Source organism: Dipodomys spectabilis, unplaced genomic scaffold, assembly GCF_019054845.1.
Source record: "Dipodomys spectabilis isolate Male_0828 unplaced genomic scaffold, ASM1905484v1 ptg000140l, whole genome shotgun sequence".
NCBI lineage: Eukaryota > Metazoa > Chordata > Mammalia > Rodentia > Heteromyidae > Dipodomys > Dipodomys spectabilis.
In genome coordinates, this window is record NW_024870817.1 from 26,258,174 (window position 1) to 26,280,579 (window position 22,406).

Sequence of the window (22,406 nt, forward strand, 5' to 3'; positions counted from 1 at the left end):
AGACAGGACCCAGGACACAATCACAGAGGCACACATGGCATGGTGTCCTGGCAGCTGGGCTGGTCCAGGTCTAAATAGGGTCTGCACAGGGGGCAGATCCATAGGAAATTCCCAGTCCCAGGCACTGGACTGACAGCTTCAGTAATCTATCAGCCAAGTGCCCACCCCTGTCTCCAGGGATCCAGGCACACCCATCACCTGGGAGGCAGGGGCATTTCCTTCCCCGAGCATGAAGACAAGTTACCAGACCCTAACATCCACCATGTGGCCAATATGGCACCAGCCAGACCTGACTTCCTTACTTCACTGGTAGAATGAAAGTATGAAATGAAATTATAGTGACAATAAAGGAAGGAGCTTTGTGTTTCTTTAAGTAGAATCCAAGGCTATAGCCAATGTATCTATATAATCTTATGTACTGTTATTATCCTCATGCTACAGTTTGGAAGCAACAACAGAAGGAACATAGATAACGTGTCCTAAGTTCACTTAGCAAATAAATGGCAGAGCCAAGTTCAGACTGGAAACTAGACAGTCTGGTCCCAAATCTAACCACCAAGCTGACTTTACCTCCCCTAGTTGGGTGAGTCCTGTCACTCAAAAACCCACACTCTGCCACAGTGGCCCCGCAGAAACACTGTGTTGAGTAGCTAAACCAGAAGGGATTACTGAGCAAAGGTTGCCTTCCTATTGTCAGGCCATACTCCTTCAGTCACAAGCAGAGGATTGTAGGGGATAGAGTAAAAAATAAAAATAAAATAAAACAGAAGACTCTCTTCCAGACCTTTCACAGGAGCTCAGCATTTTTCCATCCCATTGTGTCATCAATCACAACCCCCTTCTCCCTTCCTTATAGATTCTCCTTGGGAAGCTAAGATTTCCTTTAAACATTTTTCTTACTTTGGTAACAAGAAGCTTGGTGCAGAATTTTAATTGTCCCTTCCCTTCCAAGTGTAGGCCAGGGAGTGACCCACATTGAGGAAGACAAACAGTATTCAAAATATGACACAAGAGAGTAAAACTATTGTGGCAGGTGCCACAAAGGAAGGACACAATGTATGATAAGCCCATGCTGGGAGTGGACCAGTCAGGGAGGAACAAGGAAGGTTTCCAGGAGGGGCAGTGGCCAGCTCCAGGTGGGAGAAGAAGGAGCCCTGCCACAGGAAAAGGCCTGCAGGCAGGCGGAAGTAGGGTGGGGACTTTGAGGAAGTCAGTCCTACTCTTAAAATAGAATGGAGAATGAAGAATGGAGGATGGTGGAGAATGGAGGATGGGTGTGGTATAGGATGAAGAAAGAGAGGCAAGCAGGAGCAACTTGCAGGGCCCGTGTTCAGATTCTGTCTTATATAGCTACAATTCTTTTCCACTGGGAGTCAGAATCTCCTGCAGTACATTAGGAAATACTAAATGTGAGGTTGTGAAGTGGATCTCTTTAGGAGGATTTTAGGTCATTCAGAGGCCTGCTCTTTGTGGGGAATTATAGGACCATGCTTCCCACCTCTCTTTTACCTCCCAGCCTTGAGGCAAGTGGCTTGGCTCTGCCCACGATATGCCACCACAGGCCCAAAGCAACAGAGACAACCAATCATGGACTGAACCCTCTAAAATAGAATCTAAAGAACCTTTTGTAGAAGTTGATTATCTGAGACATTTGTTACAGTGAGAAAAAAATTAAATAGCACAGATCCCAACTGAGTAAATTAACATATGTGGGCCCTGTACCTAAATGAACACGGTTCCAAGAAGGCTAATAATTTTGCAAAACATTTCATCTCTCTAAACTGCTGGAGTTTTTATGACCACTTTGGCATGTAGGGTTTTCTAATATTTCATACTAGATAGTGATGAAAGGCAATCTATTTGCATTTTTATATGGCTTGGATTGTGAAGCTAGAAGTGATTCAACAAAGCAATGTTCTAGTTCTGATTTTAAATACCACTTGCATTTCTGTAGCTGGAAAATTACATAACACACTCTAGTTCTTTTGACTTTGATTTGATTAATGCAGAGACTCCTCAAAGCTCGGAAAGAAGTAGCAGGAATTGAAATTTCAATTGCTTTTGAGAAAATATGTACTTTGTTCTCTTCAAAATAGGGGAGAACCTGTTAGATGACAAGTCATAAAAACGCTAGTTTTGATAGTGCATTCTTTTGAAGCTCAAAGATAAAATGAGAGCTGTGTGTATTACTGATGATGAAAATGATCACAAATAAAGATCTCTTACAGGCATTTGTTAATGGACAAGCATTGAGAAAACACCAGGAAACAATCAAGCCAATATTCCTTTCTGTCTTCTTGGCACAGCCCTCTCTAAAGGGCAAGAAGACCAACCATACCAGGTGTTCATGGCCTATGGATCTGCTCTCAGGAATTCACAGTCTGGTTAGGGATGACCACATATCTGACTAAGAACATTTACAGACTAATCTATTCTTCAGTACTGTCCAGTGGATGACTTCTGCTAACATAAAGGTGAGAGCCTAAGCAGGCTTGGATGGTTCCTCCAGGGCTGACCTGAGCAAATCTGTGAAGTCCCTGATGTTTGCCTTGGCTGTACCCCATTATTAGCACAGGCTGTCTTTCTCCTTTCAGACTTTCTGTATTCACCTTTACTTTCATTCTCCACCTGGATGGTACATATCTGCCGTTCATACAGCCTGCTTTCATCTTATTCTTACTAAGGTATCGTCAAAACTGAAGTCTGAAATACAACAGCCCCATGAGTTGAGGATGTGACTTCCAGTTCTGAGTCTTCTCTCACTCAGTGTGACTAAGAGGTACAGTTACACTGTATGGAGTCCTCAATTTCCTTACCTTTACACCAAATAGGGAAGAATGAAATAGATGCTAACATACCTCAGGAACTCAGTTGTGAATCCAAGAACATCTCTCAGTTGTGTTTGCATCTTTAGAAAAGGAAAGGGATAGTTCCTATTATTCTCCCAATATAACTCACAGCAAGAACCAGCAACTGTTTTCTGTTTTGTTTTGGTTTGTTTTTTTGCCAGTCTTAGGGATTGAACTCAGGGTCTGGGCACTGTCCCTGAGCTTCTCTGTGCTCAAGGTTAGCACTCTACCACTTGAGCCATAGTACCACTTCCAACTTTGTCTGTGTATGTGGGGCTGAGGATTTGAACCCAGGGCTTCATGCATGCTGGGCAAGCACTCTACCACTGAGCCACATTCTCAGCCCCAAGCAACTGTTTTCTGCAAAGAGCCAGACAATAAATATTTTAGATGTTATGGGCCAGAAAGTCTCCATTACCACAACTCTCTTACTTCTGCCATGGTAATATGAAAGCAACCATTGGCAACTCTAATAAAAGTTTCTTCAAAAGCCGCCTATGCTGGGGATGTTGCTTGTTGGTAGAGCATTTGCACGAGGCTAGCTCTGCATACACAAACAAACAAACAAACAAGCAGGTTGTGAACCAGAGTTTGCCTACCCAGTATAGTTCATAGATTGCTAGAGTATCCTGTCTCTCAGTTGTTTGAGGTTCTAGCTCAGCTCTTTTTCTCTTTTCTATAAAATGGAAGAAGGGGTTCTACTTACCTTATACATCACTCGTAGAAACTAAATGGATTAATGTGTGCAAGACACCTCTCCCTCTCTTTGTGAACTATTTGTAAACTGAGAGGATCAAACCTAACTAAACATCTGCTTGGCTTGCCTCAGACTATAATGGCTCTAGTGGTTACTTGGAGAATTACTTTGACTGTAAAACAAATGGTCCTGCCTCCTGACACAAGGTGACTTGTTGGTGAGCCAAAACACTCTGGACCTCCCTCCAAGAAAAAAGTGAAGTCACCTCTGACACAATGCTATTCCTTATGAAAGGAAGAGTACGGGGATTTTTGTTTGGGGAATATGACACAGAGATGGGCAAGGGAATGAGGGGATCCCACTTGCATTTTAATAAGGCTCAACCGGGATGGTGTAGTATAGGTGGGAATGAGGATGTCTGGAGACATTTGGTCACACCAATGTCTTAAGATCAGATGTGTGTTTCCTTGTCCCTCCGAATCTGGTGACTGAAGAGAAGAGCAGGAATAAACAATTCCTTTGCCACTGAAAGGGAAAGATATTTCAGAATTTCAACTTTCAGTAAGTTTTGCCTTGGATTGTTTCACTGGACTTCTCTCCCTCTCTTTCTCCCTCCCTCTCTTTCACGTGGCACAGTGCCTGAATTTGTACAATTACTAATCTTTTACAAGGGCATTGTTGACAGTTCTGCAATCATTTATTCGAGTCATAAATCTTTTCTTCAAAAAGTCAATGGTGCTGTTATATTTGGCAAGTATGTATTTACCAGATACTAGCTAAACCAGAATGATACTACAGAGGCCATATCTAAAACAGGCAAGTCGGGGTCCAGAATCCACTTCAGGTCATGTTCCTTCCTGTCATTCACCAGCCACAAGACTTGGAGCAGCAACTATCTTTGTTGTGGGGGGACAGTTCTAGAGCTTCTCTGGAACTTAAGATTCCTTTCCCATAAACTAGGGAGTGAAAGAACTAGAGAATCGGCCTATGCTGTAGAACTCTTAGGCAGTGAGGAGGCCTCAGATGCCTGGGATTCTGGGGTAGTCATCTGACATCCTCTTCAGGCTTGGAGTCAGTTTGTAGGGATGATAGAGGCTGAAAGTTGCCTCCAGGTGGCCAGCCATAGACTCAGGATTAGGAGGGAGTTACCCTGAAAGGAAGCCTCAGCCAATGATGCGGCAGCAGGTGCTGTAGTCTTCCAGTCAGAAGAACAAAGAGGAGATTCAGTTCTGTGGCTTACCCCCCACCCCCACAGGACCTGAGCCAAATCACATAACCTTCCATAGTTCATTTCTTCATCTATAAAGTGAAAATCCTAATCTACGTTCTGCCTACAACTCAAGGTCAGTACATCAGATAAAATAATTTTTATAAAAAGACTTTTTTAAACCCTCAAATTTTAGTACAAAAGTTACCATATATATGAATCTCTTCCTACAACAGAAAACTTAAGACATGTCCCCCCCCCCAACCCTCCCACCACCTCCCTTCCCCCCCCCTCCCAAGCACCTTACTGGTAAAAGAAACAAAGAACCTATGACATTCTAAATTACTGGTAGTCATTTCATTCCTTCAAAATGCATTTTACTCATAACTTCAGGAAGGAGATCCTTCTGAGCACTGTGATATATTCATTTCTACAAGGAGAAGTTTGAGCGCTAGAAGATTCTAATGCTTTCTGGAAACATCAATACTGTCAGAATAGAGCAGCACCTGATCTAAAATGTTTTCTTTGCACACACACAGTATGTGAAGGCCCAGAAAAAAAAAAAACAAACAAAAAACACAACTTTGTGATAGGAGCTACATTAGAAAGGCAGAGATAATGTATTCCCTTTCTCCTGTGAGGCTTTCTGAATACTCTGGGCAAGGTTCTGTCAGCAACCTGACAGCTCTGGGTCCTCTTCAGGGGGGAAACAAAGATGGGAGGGGTTTTGTGTGTGTGTGTGTGTGTGTGTGTGTGTGTGTGTGTGTGTGTGTGTGTGTGTTTTAATTTCTCTTCGAGCAATGTGATTGTCCAACATAGTTTCTTCCATAAAGGACTCATTATCTATCCATGTGACTTTACCCTTAATTTTTATGCTGGCTGTACCAACAAGAGTGTGTTTCAGCAAATCCTTTTACCCAGACAGCTGTAACAGCACCCTGACAATGTGTGCCAGTGCTCAAGGCTAGGGTGTGGACTGGAATCAATCAGGGACTAAATTTCCAATTAGCTGAATCACCAAGAAATGTAATTTATTAGCTTGCTTTTTGTTGTATTTATATTCCTTGTTACTTTCTGAATGCAAGCTCATTTTCAGATTAAAAAAGAAAAGACAGAGTCCAATGTCTCAGGATCACTTCTATAACTGGACTGGCACAATTTTTACAGACTCCCAAGGATCAGTTTGGGGAGTAATATGGCTCTGGAACTGTGGGAAAAGTGACTTTAAGAAACAAACAAATCAATATAATAATTAAGACACAATTAATCAATCTCAGCGATAGACTCTGTAAATGGTGGTAGAAAAACTTCTCATTATCACTGAAGTCCAACCAAAGTGATGAAGTTCTAGTCTCTAAGATAGAACTGGATTGTGATGTTAACTCAGAAAGCTGGAAGGTAAAGTGTATCATAGTAAGCTTTGTTAAAGAGTTTTAATCAAAGGGAAGTAGCTGTGTGAAGTCTGCACAAAAAGGGAATCCAGAAGCCCAGCATAGTGGCTAACATCTGTAATCCTAGCTACTTGTAAAGCTGACATCTGGAGGATCATGGTTCCAGGACAATACGGGTCATAAGATTCCTTCTCAACCAATAGTCAGGCTTGTGATCATCACAGTATGTGAGATTGCAATTTCAGGGCAATCCCCGCCCTGCTGTCCTCTCCCCCCACCAAAAAAAAATTGTGAGATTCTATCTCAATGGAACAAACTGTGTGGTGGAATGTGTCTATCCTCCAAGCTATGGGAGAAAGCATAAAATAAGAGGTTCATGGTTCAGACACTGACCTGGGCAAAGGACAGACTATCTCAAAACAATGGGAACAAAAATGGCTGTAGGAAAAGTGCCTGCCTAGCAGTGAGTGGAAGGGCTAAGAACAAGAGCCTGGGGCTGGGCTGCAACTCAGTGGCAAAGCACTTGCTTAGCAAGTGCAACCTCCTGGGTTCTATGCCCAGGACCTAAAAAGGCAAGACAAAAATAAACCAAGACAAAATAAAACAAACAAACAAAAAAGAATATGTTTATCCATTCAAGGGAATGAGTTCCTGTTGTACTCCATAGGAAGCCTGGGCAACTTTGAGGGGAATTTTCATAGCCAGGATAATATATATATATCCAACAAGACTCTCCACCACACTTTCCTCAGTGTCTATGCTCACTAAAAACAACTTTCAAGCTGGGAGTAGTAGTACACACCTGTAATCCTAACACTTAGGATTTGGAGGTAGGAGAATCATGAGTTTGAGGACAGTCTGGACTATACCTTTACCATAACACAACAATAACAAATATTCAATGAATAATTCTGATCTCCAGTTTCTCCAGTTTCAGGAAGGAGGGAAACATAACTATGAAGATATTTCAGCCTGCAAAGTATGGCTTTAAAGGTTATGCATTAGACAGGAACATCATATCAAAAGAACATCAGTCACAAAGTAAACATTGTACGTTTGAGTATTTATTATGACAACTTGCTGGCAAACCTTACAAAATTTTCATTGTTTGGGAAAAAAATCAGTATTTCATAACAATTTTCTGATTGATGAAGTTAGAATGCCATGAAGAAAAAGATCTTATTTCTTTTTCTTTTCCCTACAGCTTCACCAAGGCATAATTGACATAATTAACTACAAGTCTTCCCTCCCCCAAAATCTTCTTTTGTTCTTTTTCCTTGCATCTCTCCATGCTCACCTCATCCCAGCAGATTAGCAAGCAGTGCTCAAATTCTTGCTTCTTGTCATAGATGTTTGGATTTCTAGAATTTTAAGAAAAAGCAAGCCAGATGCATAGAACTCAGGGCCTGGGCATTGTCCCTTATGTTTTCAGGCACTGCTTTAACTCTTGAGCCATACTTCCAGCTTTTCAGTAGTTAATAGAGATTAGAGTCTCATGGACTTTCCTGCCTTGGCTGGCTTTGAGCCTTGGTTTTAGTTCTCAGCCTTCTGAGTAACTAGGATTATAGGCATAAACCACCAGCATTAGTACAATTTTTTGTTTTTGTTGATTGTTAAACATAGGGCTTGAACTCAGGGCCTGGGTACTGTCCCTGAGATTTTCTGCTCAAGGTTAGTGCTCTACCACTTTGAGCTACAGTATCACTTTCAGTTTTCTAGTGATTAATTGGAGATAAACATCTCACTTTTCTGCCAGGGCTGGATTCAAACTGTAATCCTCAGATCTCAGCCTCCTGAGTAGCTAAGACTACAGGTGTGAGTCATCAGTGCCCAGCTCAATTTTTAAAAATTTTGAAGCTTTCTTCTTTCAGTATCACTAATTTGCTATTTATTCCATACTGTGTGTCAATATACTGTTCTTTTTTTTCTTTTCTTTCTCTCTTCCTCCCTCCCTTCCTTCGTTCCTTCTTTCTTCCTTTTTTCCCTTTGTTCCTTTGTTCCTTTCTTTCTTTCTTTTGCCAAGTAATATTCCATCATGTGAGAGTATTGTGTTTCCTCACTCACTTGCTAATAGACATTGGATTATTCAAAGTTTTGGAGATTACAAATAGAGCTGAACATGTATTTACCCAATGTATGGGCATGTGCTTTCATTTGTCTTGTGAATGCTTCAAGGTGGAATAGCTTGATCTTACTATAAATAAATGGTTAATTTAAACAAACTTCAAACTGTTGGGTTGATTACACCATTTGGTGTTCCCACCTCCAGTGCAATAGACTTGTACTTGTTCCATATCCTTGTCAACACTTAGTTTAGAGAGCCTTTCTAATTTTAGCTTTTCTAATGGGTCTGCAGTGGTTTTGAATTGTGTTAGCTTTTCAATCTATTAAGAATCTAGAAAAGAGCTGGGAATGTGGCTTAGTGGTAGAGTGTTTGCCTAGCATGCATGAAGCCTGGGGTTTGGTTTCTCAGCACCACATAAACAGAAAAAATGCCGGAAGTGGCATTATGGCTCAAGTGGTAGAGTGCTAGCCTTGAGCAAAAGAAGCTCAGGGACAGTGCCAAGGCCCTGAGTTCAAGCCCCAGGACTGGCAAAAAAAAAAAAAAAAAATCTAGAAAACACAAGATTCCTTTAGATACAATTGATCCTTAATTTAGGATTCTTATTGTGGTAAAATTGATGTAACATAAAATGAGTTACTTTACTTGTATAATTCAATGTTATTGATCACATTTACAATCTTGTGAAATCATCACCTATTTTCAATTTCTTTATGACTTCAAACAGAAAATTTGTACCCTTTAAGCAATAAGTTCCCATTCCCGCCAACCTACTTTTATATTTTTCTCTATGAATTTGCCTCTTCTAGCTATTTCTTATAAATTGGAATCATACTTTTTTTTTTTTTCTGATGTCTAGCTTCTTTCAGTTGGTCCTTTTTTTTGTCGGACATGGGTCTTGATCTCTGGGCCTGGGCGCTGTCCCTCAGCTCTTCAGCTCAAGGCAAGCACTCTACCACCTGAGCCACAGCGCCACTTCTGGTTTTCTGGTGGTTTATTAGAGATAAGAGTTTCACAGACTTTCCTGGGATGGCTTTGAACCATGATCCTCAGATCTCAGCCTCCTGAGTAGCTAGGATTACAGGCGTGAGCCACCGGCTCCTGGCTCAGAACTCCCTTTTTATAACTGAATATATTCATATATCTTTACCTGAAACTATCATTAAGTGCCTCATCATCTTCATTCATACTGCTTAATTTATTTGTAATCTATTGTCAAATTACAATGACTGAAATGCTAAAAGAGATAGCAAAATGTCGCTGGAGGTATGGCACAGGGTTCTAGCACTGCTCACTCACCAAGTGAAGGATTCCCAGAGCATGAGCTCTGATCAGAGACCTTTGAGCCTAGTGACTATGCTTTGACTCTCTCTCCAAGACATGGCTGGGAGATTCCCCCTCCTAATAATTCAAGGTCATGCAGTGTAACAGCACCTAGGAGCCTCAAATCTACAGAATGAGAATTGTATTCCTGTTCATCCTCTGAATTCTTACTGCGCTACTAAGCATTCTGGTTAATCACTTTTGGAATGTTGCACGATAATAGGTGTTTAAGCTGGATAATACATAATAGGTAATGATTGTAAGATGGTAATGCACAGATTAATTTTCCCTAAGCACATTTTAGTTACCAAGCAGGATAGAAGGTAAAGAAAAAACGTTAGGCAAAAGGCCCTACAGTTCCATCTTACCCATTACCAACCTAGCCATTGCATGCTTACACTGCCTGGTGCTGTTGGAGAGCAAAACCCACGTCCTTAGACCATCATAAGCCCATGCTTCTTGGCTGACCTTTCTTACTTTAAGCACACTTAATTTTATGATGTACAGCATCATAAAATCACAAACTGGTGGCCATCACACTAATATGGCCTAACCCACATTTCAAAAAATGTTAATTGCCAGCATTTAATAATTGGGAAATTGCCCAGAAAAAGAAGTCTGGATTTTCAGCTTCCTTCTGAAAATTGCAAGGCCTGGTGAATGTGTGACGACATCATTGTGCGACAGCTCTAACCTTACCTTCAGCCTGAGCTGCTCTTTGTCAGGCCAGCGTTTGGACTCTTCCCCAGCTTGGGAGTCCTGATGGCACCATTCCTGCCTGGAATCTCCAAGGCCATGGCTCTTCAAAGCTGGTTTCACATTGGAATCACATGAGGAGATTTAAAAATAACAGAATTTGATATGATCCATCTGGGATGAAGACCAGGTAATGGGATTTTTATGAGCTCCCCGGGCAATGGCAAGGTGCCATTGGGGACCTCTAAGAACTTCCTAAAGTTTAACTTGAATAAGAATTGCCTGAGAACCTTGCTCAACTGCTGATTGCAGTTCCTGGGGTCTAATAGAGAGCCAAGGATTATACATTTCTACAAAGTTCTTACTGATAGCCTAGGGAATCTTACTGTAAGGCTCTAAGACATTTATATTTATTAAGTTTGGATTTTGAACCCTAAAAAGACATACCCAGGTTTCAAGTGTACGAAGCTTGTTCTAACATTCAGATTGAGTTAGCTGGAGTGATGGAGGCAAGTCAAAGCACCTCCCTGTCGATCTTTGGACAAGCTGTCTTCTCTGTTTGAGCCACTCAAATCCTCACTGTATGGAAATTGTCTTGGACCTCTTGCATCTGACCCATGTTGGCAGTTATGCATTATATATGTATCCCTGTTGAACACTGTACATCCTCAGACATCAGGAGCTATTCGGTGGGGGTGCCAGCTGATAGCCAACCAACTGGCTAGTTATACATTGAACAGTGGGATTCATAGGTTTCTATGAACATTTTATTATGGTGGGCTCGAGTGTGTCCCAGAGGTCTTAGCAATGGTTGACCAACTCTAGCATGCATCAAATGTCTTGAAGGGCTTATTAAAGCAGATTGCTGTAGCCCATCCCAGCAATTCTTCCATGAGGACAGACTTTATGTTCCCAAGTGAGTGAATTCTCAGGTACTGTTGTAATGACTTGGAAGGCAAATGGAGGTACTTGGGGACCCCTGGCCTCACTATCTGACTACACCATATAACAATGCTATTTGAGGTTTCCAAGTAAGATTTCATTAAAGAAAAAGGTTATTTAAAAAATAAATCTGGCTTTGTGCCAGCAGCTCAAGCTTGTAATCTTAGCTACTCAAAAAGCTGAGATCTGAGGATCACAGTTCAAAGCCAGCCCAAACAGAAAAGTCCATGAGACTCTTAACTTCAATTAAACATCCAAAAAGCTGAAATGAAGCTGTGGCTTAAGTGATAGAGCACTAGCCTTGAGCACAAAAGCTCAGACAGTTCCCTAGCCCTGAGCTCAAACCCCAGGACAGGCATATGTGTGCACACATAAAAAATGTGAATATTAAGCAGTATGGAGGTTCCTCAAAAGACTTCACATAGAGCTCCCCTATGACCCAGCAATCCCACTTTTGGGAATTTACCCAAATGTTTACAAACAAGACCACACTAAAGCTACCAGCACAACTATGTTTATTGCAGCATTATTTACCATAGCTAAGATATGGAACCAACCCAGATGCCCCTCAGTAGATGAATGGATCAAGAAAATGTGGTATATATACACAATGGAATTCTATGCCTCCATCAGAAAGAATGACATTGCCCCATTTGTTAGGAAATGGAAAAACTTGGAAAAAATTATATTAAGTGAAGTAAACCAGGCCCAAAGAAACATAGGTCCCATGGTTTCCCTTATTTGCAATATCTAGTATATGTACAAGCCAAGCGGAAAAGGTCAGATAATGTGATGTTAGGAAAATGAACCCTTAGATGTGTATTTTAATGTTTTTTTCTTTCATGCATTTGTTTCTCACGCATTTATAAGATTATCTCTTTGTTGCTTTGTATGTCCCTCCCCCACAGTATAACCCCTGCTTTCACTATATTTGATGTCAGTATAACGTGTGGAGGAGATGGGGAAAAACAAGTCGTTTAATGATACAGGTGGACCTGTTGCAACAATGAGAAGTACAAGTTGTCATGTCGAAAACGAGCTTTACAATGTTGGGGGGGGGAGGATTGGGTGGGAGGGGGAAGGGGGAGGCTGGGAAGGGATGTGAAGGGTAAACAAAGGAGGAGGCTGCAATACTTGATATGAAATGTACGCATTATCCTGCCCATGTAATTGTGACCCCTCTGTACAGTATGTTCACAAAAATAAATAAATAAAATAAAATGAAAACAAATGTGAATATTGATATTGTATTGCTTTTTGCTTCTTCATAGAAATCAATGAAAAATTAAAATAAAATGTTAACACTAGTGATATTGGGGTTAGGTATCAATTTAATACAAATGAAAGATTATTTTGTCCCTGTATATGGAAAAAGATCTTTTTATGTTTCATGGGACATGCTGTGGATTCCAGCGATGTGTTCAACTAGGACAGAAAAAAGAAAAACACAATATACGTTGAGGATAAGTTGTCAAAGAATGTCTAAAATAGGAAGTACAATTAGGGATTTTTGTGCTGGTTTTAGCTTTGAAGGTGAAGAGAACATGCATCCCTTTATAGGAACTTGGCATGTACAAAGGGCTTCCACTCTTGACGTTTCTTCAAAATTGGACTTAAAGGAAATAATGCAAACATCAGAGAAGTTTCATCTCTGCTTATTTGACTGGTTGTAAATAATTTTACCACAAGGTGAGACACACCATTCACTTTACACAGTACATGCCAAGAATGTATCTTGGTCAATTTCAGATTTATTTTTAGGTGGATTCTTTTTTTCTTAGTGAATTTTTGATTTTGTAAATATGTTTTATTATTATTAATATAAAGGTGATGTATAGAGGGATTACGGTTACTAAAGTCATGGTAATGAGGACATTTCTTTTTGGAGAATGTCATTCCTTCCCTTGCTCTCTCTGTTTTTCCCTCCCATCCTCACCCACAAGTATAGTTCATTGTCAACACAGTATCTAGTGAGTACCACTGATGCATTGGTTCACCCTTTGTCCCTTCATTTCTGTGTTCCCCTTACCCTCCCAAAGACAGATAAATGAACAAATAAGACAAAAAGAAAACAACAACAACAAAAAATATAAAAACTGTTTCCACTCTCTTGGTGAAGTGGATTCTTAAACATGATGTAGGTAGCTGCTGGGTTTTTGTATCTCAGCTTCAAGAGACATTTTGGATCAACAGAAACACTAGATATGTGGGACTTTTCCATTAGAATGTGAGCAACCTTTAAAAGTGAGTAATTTTGTTTCCTATAGGTAGTGAATTTCAAATTTTTTTTTCTTTCCACTTCCAATGGCTACAGAAACAAACCACCAAATTCAAAGTTTAACTTTTTTTGAAGTCAGTTATGGGTCTTGAACTCAGGGCCTACGTGCTGTCCCCTAGTTTCTTTTTTGTGGAAGGATAGTGCACTTTGAACCACAGAGCTACTTCTGGTTTTCTGTTGGCAAAATTGGAGATAAAAGTCTCACAGACTTTCCTGCCTAGGCTGGCTTTGAATCATGATTCTCAAATCTCAGCCTCCTGAGTAGCAAGGATTACAAGCTTGAGCCACCAGAACCTAGCTTCTCTCTCTGTCTCTCTGTCTCTCTCTTTCTCTCTCATTTTAAAAGTAATATTCCTAGATGAGAGAGAATGATGGAGGGAGTTGACATTAATCACGATGTACCGTACTTAGATCAATATGCTTATAAGCTGACATTTTGAATTGAAACCCATCTGTACAATTACGTGAAGACCAAAAATGTTTGCCAGATGCCAATGCCTCACGTCTGTAATCCTACCTATTCAGGAGGCTGAGATCTGAGGATCATGGTTCGAAGCCAGCCAGGGCAGGAAAGTCTGTGAGACTCTTATCTCCAGTTAATCACAGAAAAAGCCAGTGGTACTGTAGCTCAAGTGGTAAAGTCCTAGCCTTGAGCCAAAGGAGCTTAGGTGCAGCGCTTAGGCCCAGGCCCAGCACCCCCCCCCCAGAAAAAAAAAAAGAAAGAAAAAGAGAAAGGAAAAGAAAAATTTAATACTAATACATTTAAAAAAGTAATATTCCTGCAAAAGGTTTGGAGAGGAGCTGTAAAGGGAGTTTCTAGGCACTCAGGGCTGGTGCGTCTAAACTCCCTCCCCCCTCCCCGAATTCTAGAAAAAGCTTTTAAAAAAAAGCAGGCTCCTATATGTGTAAATAGAGACAGAGCAACATACCGGGTGCTAGCCTTCCATCATATCAGGGGAAGGTTTGAACCAGTTTTTCTCCAGCAACTTACGTAACGATTTATTCCAGGGATCTGCATTTTGCAATTAAGAACATTTAAGAAATAGAAGCGATCTGACTTTCTCCCACCTGGCCCCGAGCATCGAGGGGCCAGTCCTCGGTCTGTGCGACCTACATTTGCTCGGCATTTCAGGATTGCTAGGGATCGAGCCGCGTCTGCTCTACACGTGAAAGTCTTTCCTCCTGCAGGAGTCGCCGGGCTCCCCACGGGGCCGAGCCCGGCTCCCCGCGTCCGCCGCCCGCTGCGGGCGCTCGTCCTCCGGGTGCACCCTTTCACCCCGCCTTCGCCCCCGGGACGCCACGTGAGGTGGCGCGGTTTTTCCGCCCACTTGGGAAGGCTGTGCCGGCGAGGTCAGGAATTCATTCCATGGCCTCCCGGCTCTGGCGAGCTCCGGGATCCGCGTTTCCCCAACTCCCAAACCGCCCAGTGGAGGTTCCAAAAAGTTTGGGGATTGGCAGCAAGGCAGTAGAGCCGGCTTCCAGGGAGGCTCGAACTTGCCCGGGTCCTCCCCAGCTTCCACCGCCCCAGACCCGGGAGACGCCCAGCCAAGCCGGACTAGCCTCGGGCGTGCAGAGCCAGAGCGCTCCGCGGGGGGAAGCTGCGCGCCGCCCTACCGCCTCGGGCATCCCCGCGGCAGGAGGCGGAAGGCGCGGGCGCCGCGAGCGGGGTCAGCCCGGCCGGAGCTCCACTCGCCCGCCCGGACGGCCCCGGGGCGCAGAAGCCGGCGCCGTGAGTGGCAGCGGCGAGGGCGTGGAGCGGGCGGAGAGGGGCGTGTCCGCGAGCGCTGGTTGGAGGGCGGAGCCGGGGGGGGGGGGGGGACGGCCCGGGAGGCGGGGCCACGCCGGGCGCTGGAGCTGTGGGCGCACGGCGAGGAGTCTGGAGCAGCTGGAGCGGACTTGGAGGAAGCGACGGCCGCGGCGAGGGCAGCGGCGGAGCGAGCGCCTTGGAGCCGTGGAGCTGAGCTCGCAGCGAGGAGCGGCTCGCGGGCCGGAGCTGAGTTCAGAGGCGCGCGGGGAGCCGTGAGCTCTGGAGGCCGGGGCTGCACGGGCCGGGCGGAGGAAGGAAAGCGGCTGGCGGGAGGAGGTAGGCGGCGGCGGCGGCGGGTCCGGGTGTGTGTGTGTGTGCTCGGGAGGGGGAGGCAGTGCGTGCGCGCGGCGGACGCCGCTCGCTTCCTGTCACCGGCAGTCGCTTCTCTTTCTGCAGCACCGAGTCGGGAGAGGGGGGTGGGAAGCGGGCCGGTGCCGCGTCCCCCTTCCTGCGCCGCCCCCCTGCACCCCCCCCCGACCCCAGGCGCTAGCACCTCCCCTCTCCACGCCGGGCCACCCGGCGGCATTCCCGGGGCCCCCGGCCCTCCTCCGAGCCGGTGTGCACGCCGCCGGCTGTGTTCGCCCCGGGGAGTTGCCCGGGATCTCAGGCTGCTCGCGTCCGGCACCGCACGCTTCCGAGGGGCCACCTGGCTGCGCCTGGCGGCGGCAGTTTCCCGGGGCCATCACCCCAGGAGGAGTGCGCCCTGACCCCGCTGCCTTGGCGTTTAACGGAAAGGAGCACCCAGGTCTCCACCCCCCCCCCCCCGCGGTCCTCCAGCTGCAGGCCGGGGCCCCGGGGGCGGCGGTGGTCCCCGGAGCTCGCTTCCACTCCAGCCCCCGCCGGCCCAAGTTTGCCGCCCTCCCCTTCCGGGGTGGGGGAAGTGCGCCCTGGGGCGGTTAGGGTCCGGGGCCCGACCGGGCTCGGGCCAGGTTGCTGGAAGCATGATTTACCGGGGTCTCGGCACCGCCCGGAAACCTAGCTTTGTGTGTGTGCGTGTGTGTGTGTGTGTGTGCGCGTGTGTGAGTGTGCGCGCGCGCGCGCGCGTGTATGGCGGGGCGAGACTGGAGGGACCTGCCCAGCAATATGGAGCCGGCTGGGGAGAGCCTGCGAGCGTGCCAGCCGGAGCTGAAATGTAGCGGAGACGGGTGGGGGAGGATGGTCTTGGAAGCCGCGGATCTAACCCTCCCTTCCTTCCCAAGGGCAGAAACTATCCCGCTGATCCCGAGACAAAAGACCCAGCCAAAGCTCTGGACAGGCACCCGGGTACCGAAATGTATGTTGCTAACCCGAATTCGAGCCTGAGAATGCGAGGATGTGCGCGGAATGGCTGTTCCGTGTTGAATGCCGAGTGTGTCAGGCGCAGGATTTGGGGAAGTTCAGCTTCGGGGCGCTGTGCATACCGGAAAGGTCTCACTTCCACCGTTAATTCCCGGCGGAGCTGCGTGCGGGCGCTATTGGTCTCGGTGTGAGTTTTTTTTTTTTTAAACTTTATTTGGGGGGATTTCATGGCAATTTTCTTCTTCTTCTCCCCCCCCCCCACCCCGTTCTTTGAGTCTTTGTCAAATAGTGCGAGATAAGAATGGATAAAGCAGTTCCGGGTTTTGGGTACAGTGTGAGAGTCTGTCCTATCAAGAGTGAGAAGTTTTGAGTTTGGGCCGTGAAGTGGGATTTTTTTTTTTTTTCAAAGCTTACTGACCTAGACTTTTATGTGGAAATCCCTTTTGATATTCAGTTAGCTTGTGGCACGTTTTGGCAACCTTCAAGATGGTTGGTTATGAGCTAGGGAAGGATTGGAGGGTCATTTCTGACTCAAGCTATTAGGTGACTTGTGCACCAGAGAGGGGGGGGGGGGGGGAGCCACTAGCAGCTTTTATAATTGCAGAAGGAAATAAAACTCCACACCGGCTCTTTTTGACAGATTATACTGTTCTTGAACTGCTTAAAGTCAGCAGATGGTATTTTTAGATACAAGAATTGTTTAAACTTTGGGAAACAAGTGTTTTGCTCATTACCAAAAAAGTTACGATTCCCCCCCCCCCCCTCCCCTTCTATTTGCAAAGTTTGGTGTTTCAGAGGTAAGTTTTAAATTGTAAAGGCCGGTGGAAGGGAAGGCTTCCTGCTTTGCAGACGTGCTGGGTAGTGTTCTTGCTGGTTCATACCTGTTGCAGGTAGGTACTATAGGGCCATGCTACTTTTCCTTAGGAGTCTCTAGAGTTTTAAGAGTGGAAATACGTGTGTGTGTGTGTGTGTGTGTGTGTGTGTGTATGAGAGAGAGAGAGATACTGGCTTCAAACTGTTATTGAATTTGCTTTTAACTTTGATCTTGATTTGGGACTTCTCCCTAGTTGCATAACAGAGCGCTGCAATGTACACATGGTTAGCTGCTGTTTTATCTGATTAAAGAAAAGATGATACTATGGTGTTCTTTCATATTTGTGGTTCTGCATCATCTGTGCCTAAACGTATTTAACTGATCATTCATTGGTTGTTGTTTTCTTTAGCCATTTCTTGAATTCATGTATTTGAAGTGTGAAGTGGTTTTTGGGAACCAGAAGTGGTACAGGAAATGGTAGGTAGCGATCCACATTTTGGCTTTGACAGTGGAAATGGTGGTAAGAAGCACTTGTCTTCTGGAAATATCGAATACACCTTAGCTGATGTTTGGAGGGCTTTTGAATTAATGTTTTGAGACTATTCTTTATTAATGTATATTACTTGCACAAAATAATGCACTTATTGTGACATTTTCATACCTTTCGATAAATGATCAAGTTTAGTTACTCACATTTCCCTCTGTTCTAATGGTCTGTGAAAATCTAAGTCTTTCCTTGAAGGTCTTTGAGTCTCAAGTGTAGATCTATTTAATCTAAGCAAACTTTGTACTGTTAAAAGTCCATTCCTTTCCTGAATAAGATTTTCCATATTGCTCTAATGTTTAGGGTGGTGGATTGAAATTTTCTTTATTAATGAAACTCTGGAAAACTACAAAGTTATCAGTAGATGGCATAATAAAATTATATCACCTTTTTTATTAAAAGTGTAGGTTGTAATTAATTTTTAAAAGCACTTATATTTATTGCATTTTTCCCAGCCTTGTCCGCCTACAACCTAGTGTGATAATTTGCCAATGTTTCTGCCAATACTCTTATTGAAGTTACTTGCCTGAGAGCAGCAATTAAAGGCAAGTTCATGTATACTAAGCCAAATGAACTGAAAAATAGATGGTAATTACTTAAACTTGTCAGCCTAGCTTGGGTTAGAGATCTCTGTCTCTTCATCTCTGTCTCTCTCAAAGCCTAGAATGATTCTTGTACAGGCTTTACTGGAAGAAACAAAAGGGACTTTACTAAAAAAAATCTTTGGAGATCTTGTTCAGCAAGCATTGTTTTCCTGTAAAGTAAATCAAATACATACCTACAGGCACCTGTAGTCAAAATAGTTTTCTGGTTAATGATCACCCTGGAGACTATTGAAATCATTAGAGTCTGGTTCAAGGGTGAGGAGGCTCCACCAACCAACTGCAGTAGACAGTTGAGTTGGTAAATCCGGAGGTTCCTGGATGGGCTCTTGGCTAAACCTAGCCCTAGGCTAACCTTCCTCCTGGGTAGCTTCCACCCTACCTCCAGTCGCATATACTGGGACTATACCCTGTGGACTTAGTGTCTTCATTCCCTCTAGGGGTTTGCTTTATTTTTTTTTCTTTTTGAAGCATGCCTGGGACCAGCCACTAAACCATTCTGGAGCTAAGTGGTGTCCCCAACTTTCTTCCCTTACTGCCCCTATGCACTTCCCTGGCCCCTCCATGATCACTGGAACTCCGACCTATCCAGAGCCACACTTCAGGTAGAAAGAAGAACAACTTGGACAAAGTCCCCATGCAGGCTTTATCTGGCTATTTACAGCAGTGTTTTATTTTAGATAGCTTCAGGATCCATTTAGAACTGGCTTGCTGAACTTAAAGGTAGTGCAAGAGAAAATTCCTGGCAGATGCTTGTTTCTGTTTTAAATCTGAGTTGTAGAAATGACAAGTGACATTCAATGTGACCCTTACTAGCAGTTCTATTATTACTAAGAGTAGTAATGCCGCGGTAGCAGTTTGCCATGTAGCTTCAGGCATGTTATTTAACTTGTCTTTGCTTGCTATCCCTTCAGAAAATGGTGATGGTAATTGTATCCAGGGTGGTGAGCTGGTACATGTACAACTTTTAAGAACTCTGCCTGGCACATAGTAGCCACTGAAGTGGTGTTAACTATACTAAAGCCTTACCGTAACTCATGGAGTGCTGTGCTTTGTGTAATTGCCTTTAGTCTGCATAATAACCAGGGGTACTATAGGTCTGCTTATTGTGTCTGTCTCACAGACACAATACAGATGCAGAGAGGTTTAAGTGACTTGCCCACAATTATTTAGGCACTGATGAGGGCAGCTGCCTCTGTCTGCAGCTCAGTGTTCATCCTTCTTGCCATGGACTTTTAAGGAATAGCAGTTCTTTTTCACAAGAAGAGGGACTTTCGGCTGTCTCCTCTAGTCCTCTCTTTAGATACTCTGAGGATGCTGAAACCAAACCAGTGAGCTTCATCATGCCTCTTCTAGGTGGGTAGGATCTGTTCTACAAGTTGTCTTCCTCTTTCTCCAGCCTCCCTGTGATGACTAGAGTGTCTGCGGACTGCGTTGAGTCCTCTGCCTCTCTTACTATGCTCAGGGGCATCCAGTACTGTGAGTGCTTTTCAAAGAGCCCTGTCTCCTTAGTGTGTCACCTGCTATGTGCTGTTGACCCCCTTGTCAGCAGAGATTGTAGCCTCTAGACCCTGCTTGCCTGGGTTACCCACTCAGACTAGAGCTTGACAGCAAGCAGCACACTGTAGTTAACTAGTTGCTTTGAAAATGAATGTTGAGATGTTTGATGTCTGTAACTTTCAGTTCAAGTTGAGCCCATCTCCCCATTTTAATGGAGGTGAAATACATACACTATGAAATTCACCCTAACCCATTAGGGTTAGGAGCTATAGTAACTGGTTTTGTGTACTAGGTTATTTTTACTTGGTTCAGTTTGATTTTTTTTTTTTTTATGGTCTCCAGAAATTTGAAAGCTGGAAAGAGTTTCAAATAATATTTTTTTTTAAGGGAATGTATGGATTGAGGTGGAGTGCTTGCCCTAGACTCAGTGCTAGGTTCGAGTTAGGTTGTATATGTGAGGGTTCCATAGGTATTGCCAGATGCCTCAAGCTGCTAGATCTTCTGAAGTCCTGGGGAGAACTAGAGAGAGAGAGGAAAGAATCTACCAGTCCTTTAGATAAGACAAAACTCTGGATTGAAGCTTCGTATATCTCCCTGGGGAGGAGTTAACTTGTTAGAAATTATGCAGTAAGGGGCCTAGGGTAGGATAGAGGACAGATGCCAAGGGGGATACAGGTGGCAGAAGCTAAGCTCATAGAAGAGAAATGGGCAGAATTCCAGAAGTGGGCAGCCTTCCAGAAGTGGTGTGCCCAGGGTTCTTCCATTCACAGCTTTATGGACTTCTTAGGCAAGAATGAATTTACATAAAGTCTGGGGGGAGGAGGGTGGGGGAGGAATATGCATGGCTGACATGCTGGATGTTGGACTTGGGGTTGTTGCTTAGCTGTGATGGCCTGTTTTTGTTCAGATAGGTGACAGAGCAAAATAATAATCTCAGCAAGCCTACTCTGTCTTGAGAGTAAAAGCAGGCCTTCAAGGTTTGCCTGGACAACCAGCTTAGGCAAGATTCTGCACTGTTAATACCATTGACATATCTGGGCTGTCCCTGGGTATCCCAGCAAGCTGAGTAGGGAAGTAGGTTTTGGTAATGGCAGAAGTGGAGATTGTATGGATTAGGCTGCCAGAATCTGAATTTAGATGTACCTCTCAATTTCTGCATGTAATCATAGCTAACGTACTAAACTTGCTCCTCTGGAATTCCTCATATGTAATGTGAGAAAATTGGTAGTATATGCCTTTTGTGGTTATCTTGAAGACTGAATGGGTTAATAGACACATAAGTATTAGAAGACCTTGGTGATAACAACAGTGACTCATTGAGATGGGCATGGCAGTCAGGAGAGAGCATTCAGGGTACAGTCAGAGTAGAAATGCCTGCCTCCTTTGCCCTACAGAAGTCTCTCTGAACTGTGGCACCACATGATCAAGTCCTACCCAAATAAATGTCCTGTCTGCTCTCCCTCTTTTATAATCATGCTCCTAAAACCACTTAACTGACACAGAATCATGGCTGACCTTGATTGTTAAACCTGCCCTGCATCAGTCTCCCTGGCTGTGATTGTGGCATCTCACAAGACAGGAATACCATGTTCTACTGCAGTCTCTGAGTCATAGAAGGTGTACAGCTCCTTTGTCCAACAGGAGCCACAATTCTTCACGGCTTTTCTTACAAAGAAAAAGTAAAGTTCTGGCAAGGCCAGGGAGAGTATGAAGGCCCTATAAGTCTTTGCAGTTTCTGGATACCTCTTCGTTTTCCTACAGGTTTATCTACAGATGGACTCAAGCAATTTTTAGTTAGATCTTAAAAAGTAAATAGAAGCTGAGCACCAGGTGGCTCACACTTATACTCCTAGCTACTAGGCTGAGATCTGAGGATCATGGTTCAAAGCTAACTGGAGCAGACAAATCCTGAAGACTCCTATTTCTAATCAACCCAAAGAAAATTGAACTAGAAGCATGGCTTAAATGTAGGGCAAAAGCCTTGAGTAAAAAAAGCCAAATGAGAGCTAGAGGCCCAGAATTCCAGCGCACGCGTGTTTGTGTACACGTGCGTGCACGTGCGCACGCTTTTCCTCACTGCAGTGCCCCTTGTGAGAGATAAACATACTATACCTAGCTATCTAGGTGTGCTTGCTATCCAGGGCTTGCTTGGTGGTTGCTCCAGGCTGAGATCATTGTTCTCCCTTCTGTTAAGAATCTTACTGATTTAGGATCTCCTTCCCCCTCCTCTCTCTCCACTCAGCCATACACTAACAGGAAAAGCTTTCAAAACTGTTGAGGCAGATTTGGAGGAATTAAATTATTCTTCGGCATATTGCCTGGTTTCCAAGCATTTAGGGATATGCAAATTTCCATGTTCTTTAGACTTCTGTGTCTCCTTTGTACATCAGTCCTAAAAATGAGATTTGCTTGTTCT

The 22,406-nt window shown here is 44.1% G+C and overlaps 1 protein-coding gene across 2 annotated transcripts in view; it reads left to right on the plus strand.

Annotated features, from left to right (window-relative positions):
- The first annotated feature begins 15,310 nt into the window (after window positions 1-15,310).
- Pik3r1 (phosphoinositide-3-kinase regulatory subunit 1) overlaps window positions 15,311-22,406 on the plus strand; it is an 80,683-nt gene continuing 73,587 nt past the window's right edge. For both annotated transcript variants that reach the window (XM_042691082.1, XM_042691083.1), the window contains exon 1: window positions 15,311-15,528. The gene's annotated coding sequence lies outside the window, so the exon portion shown is untranslated. The remainder of the gene's footprint in view (window positions 15,529-22,406) is intronic.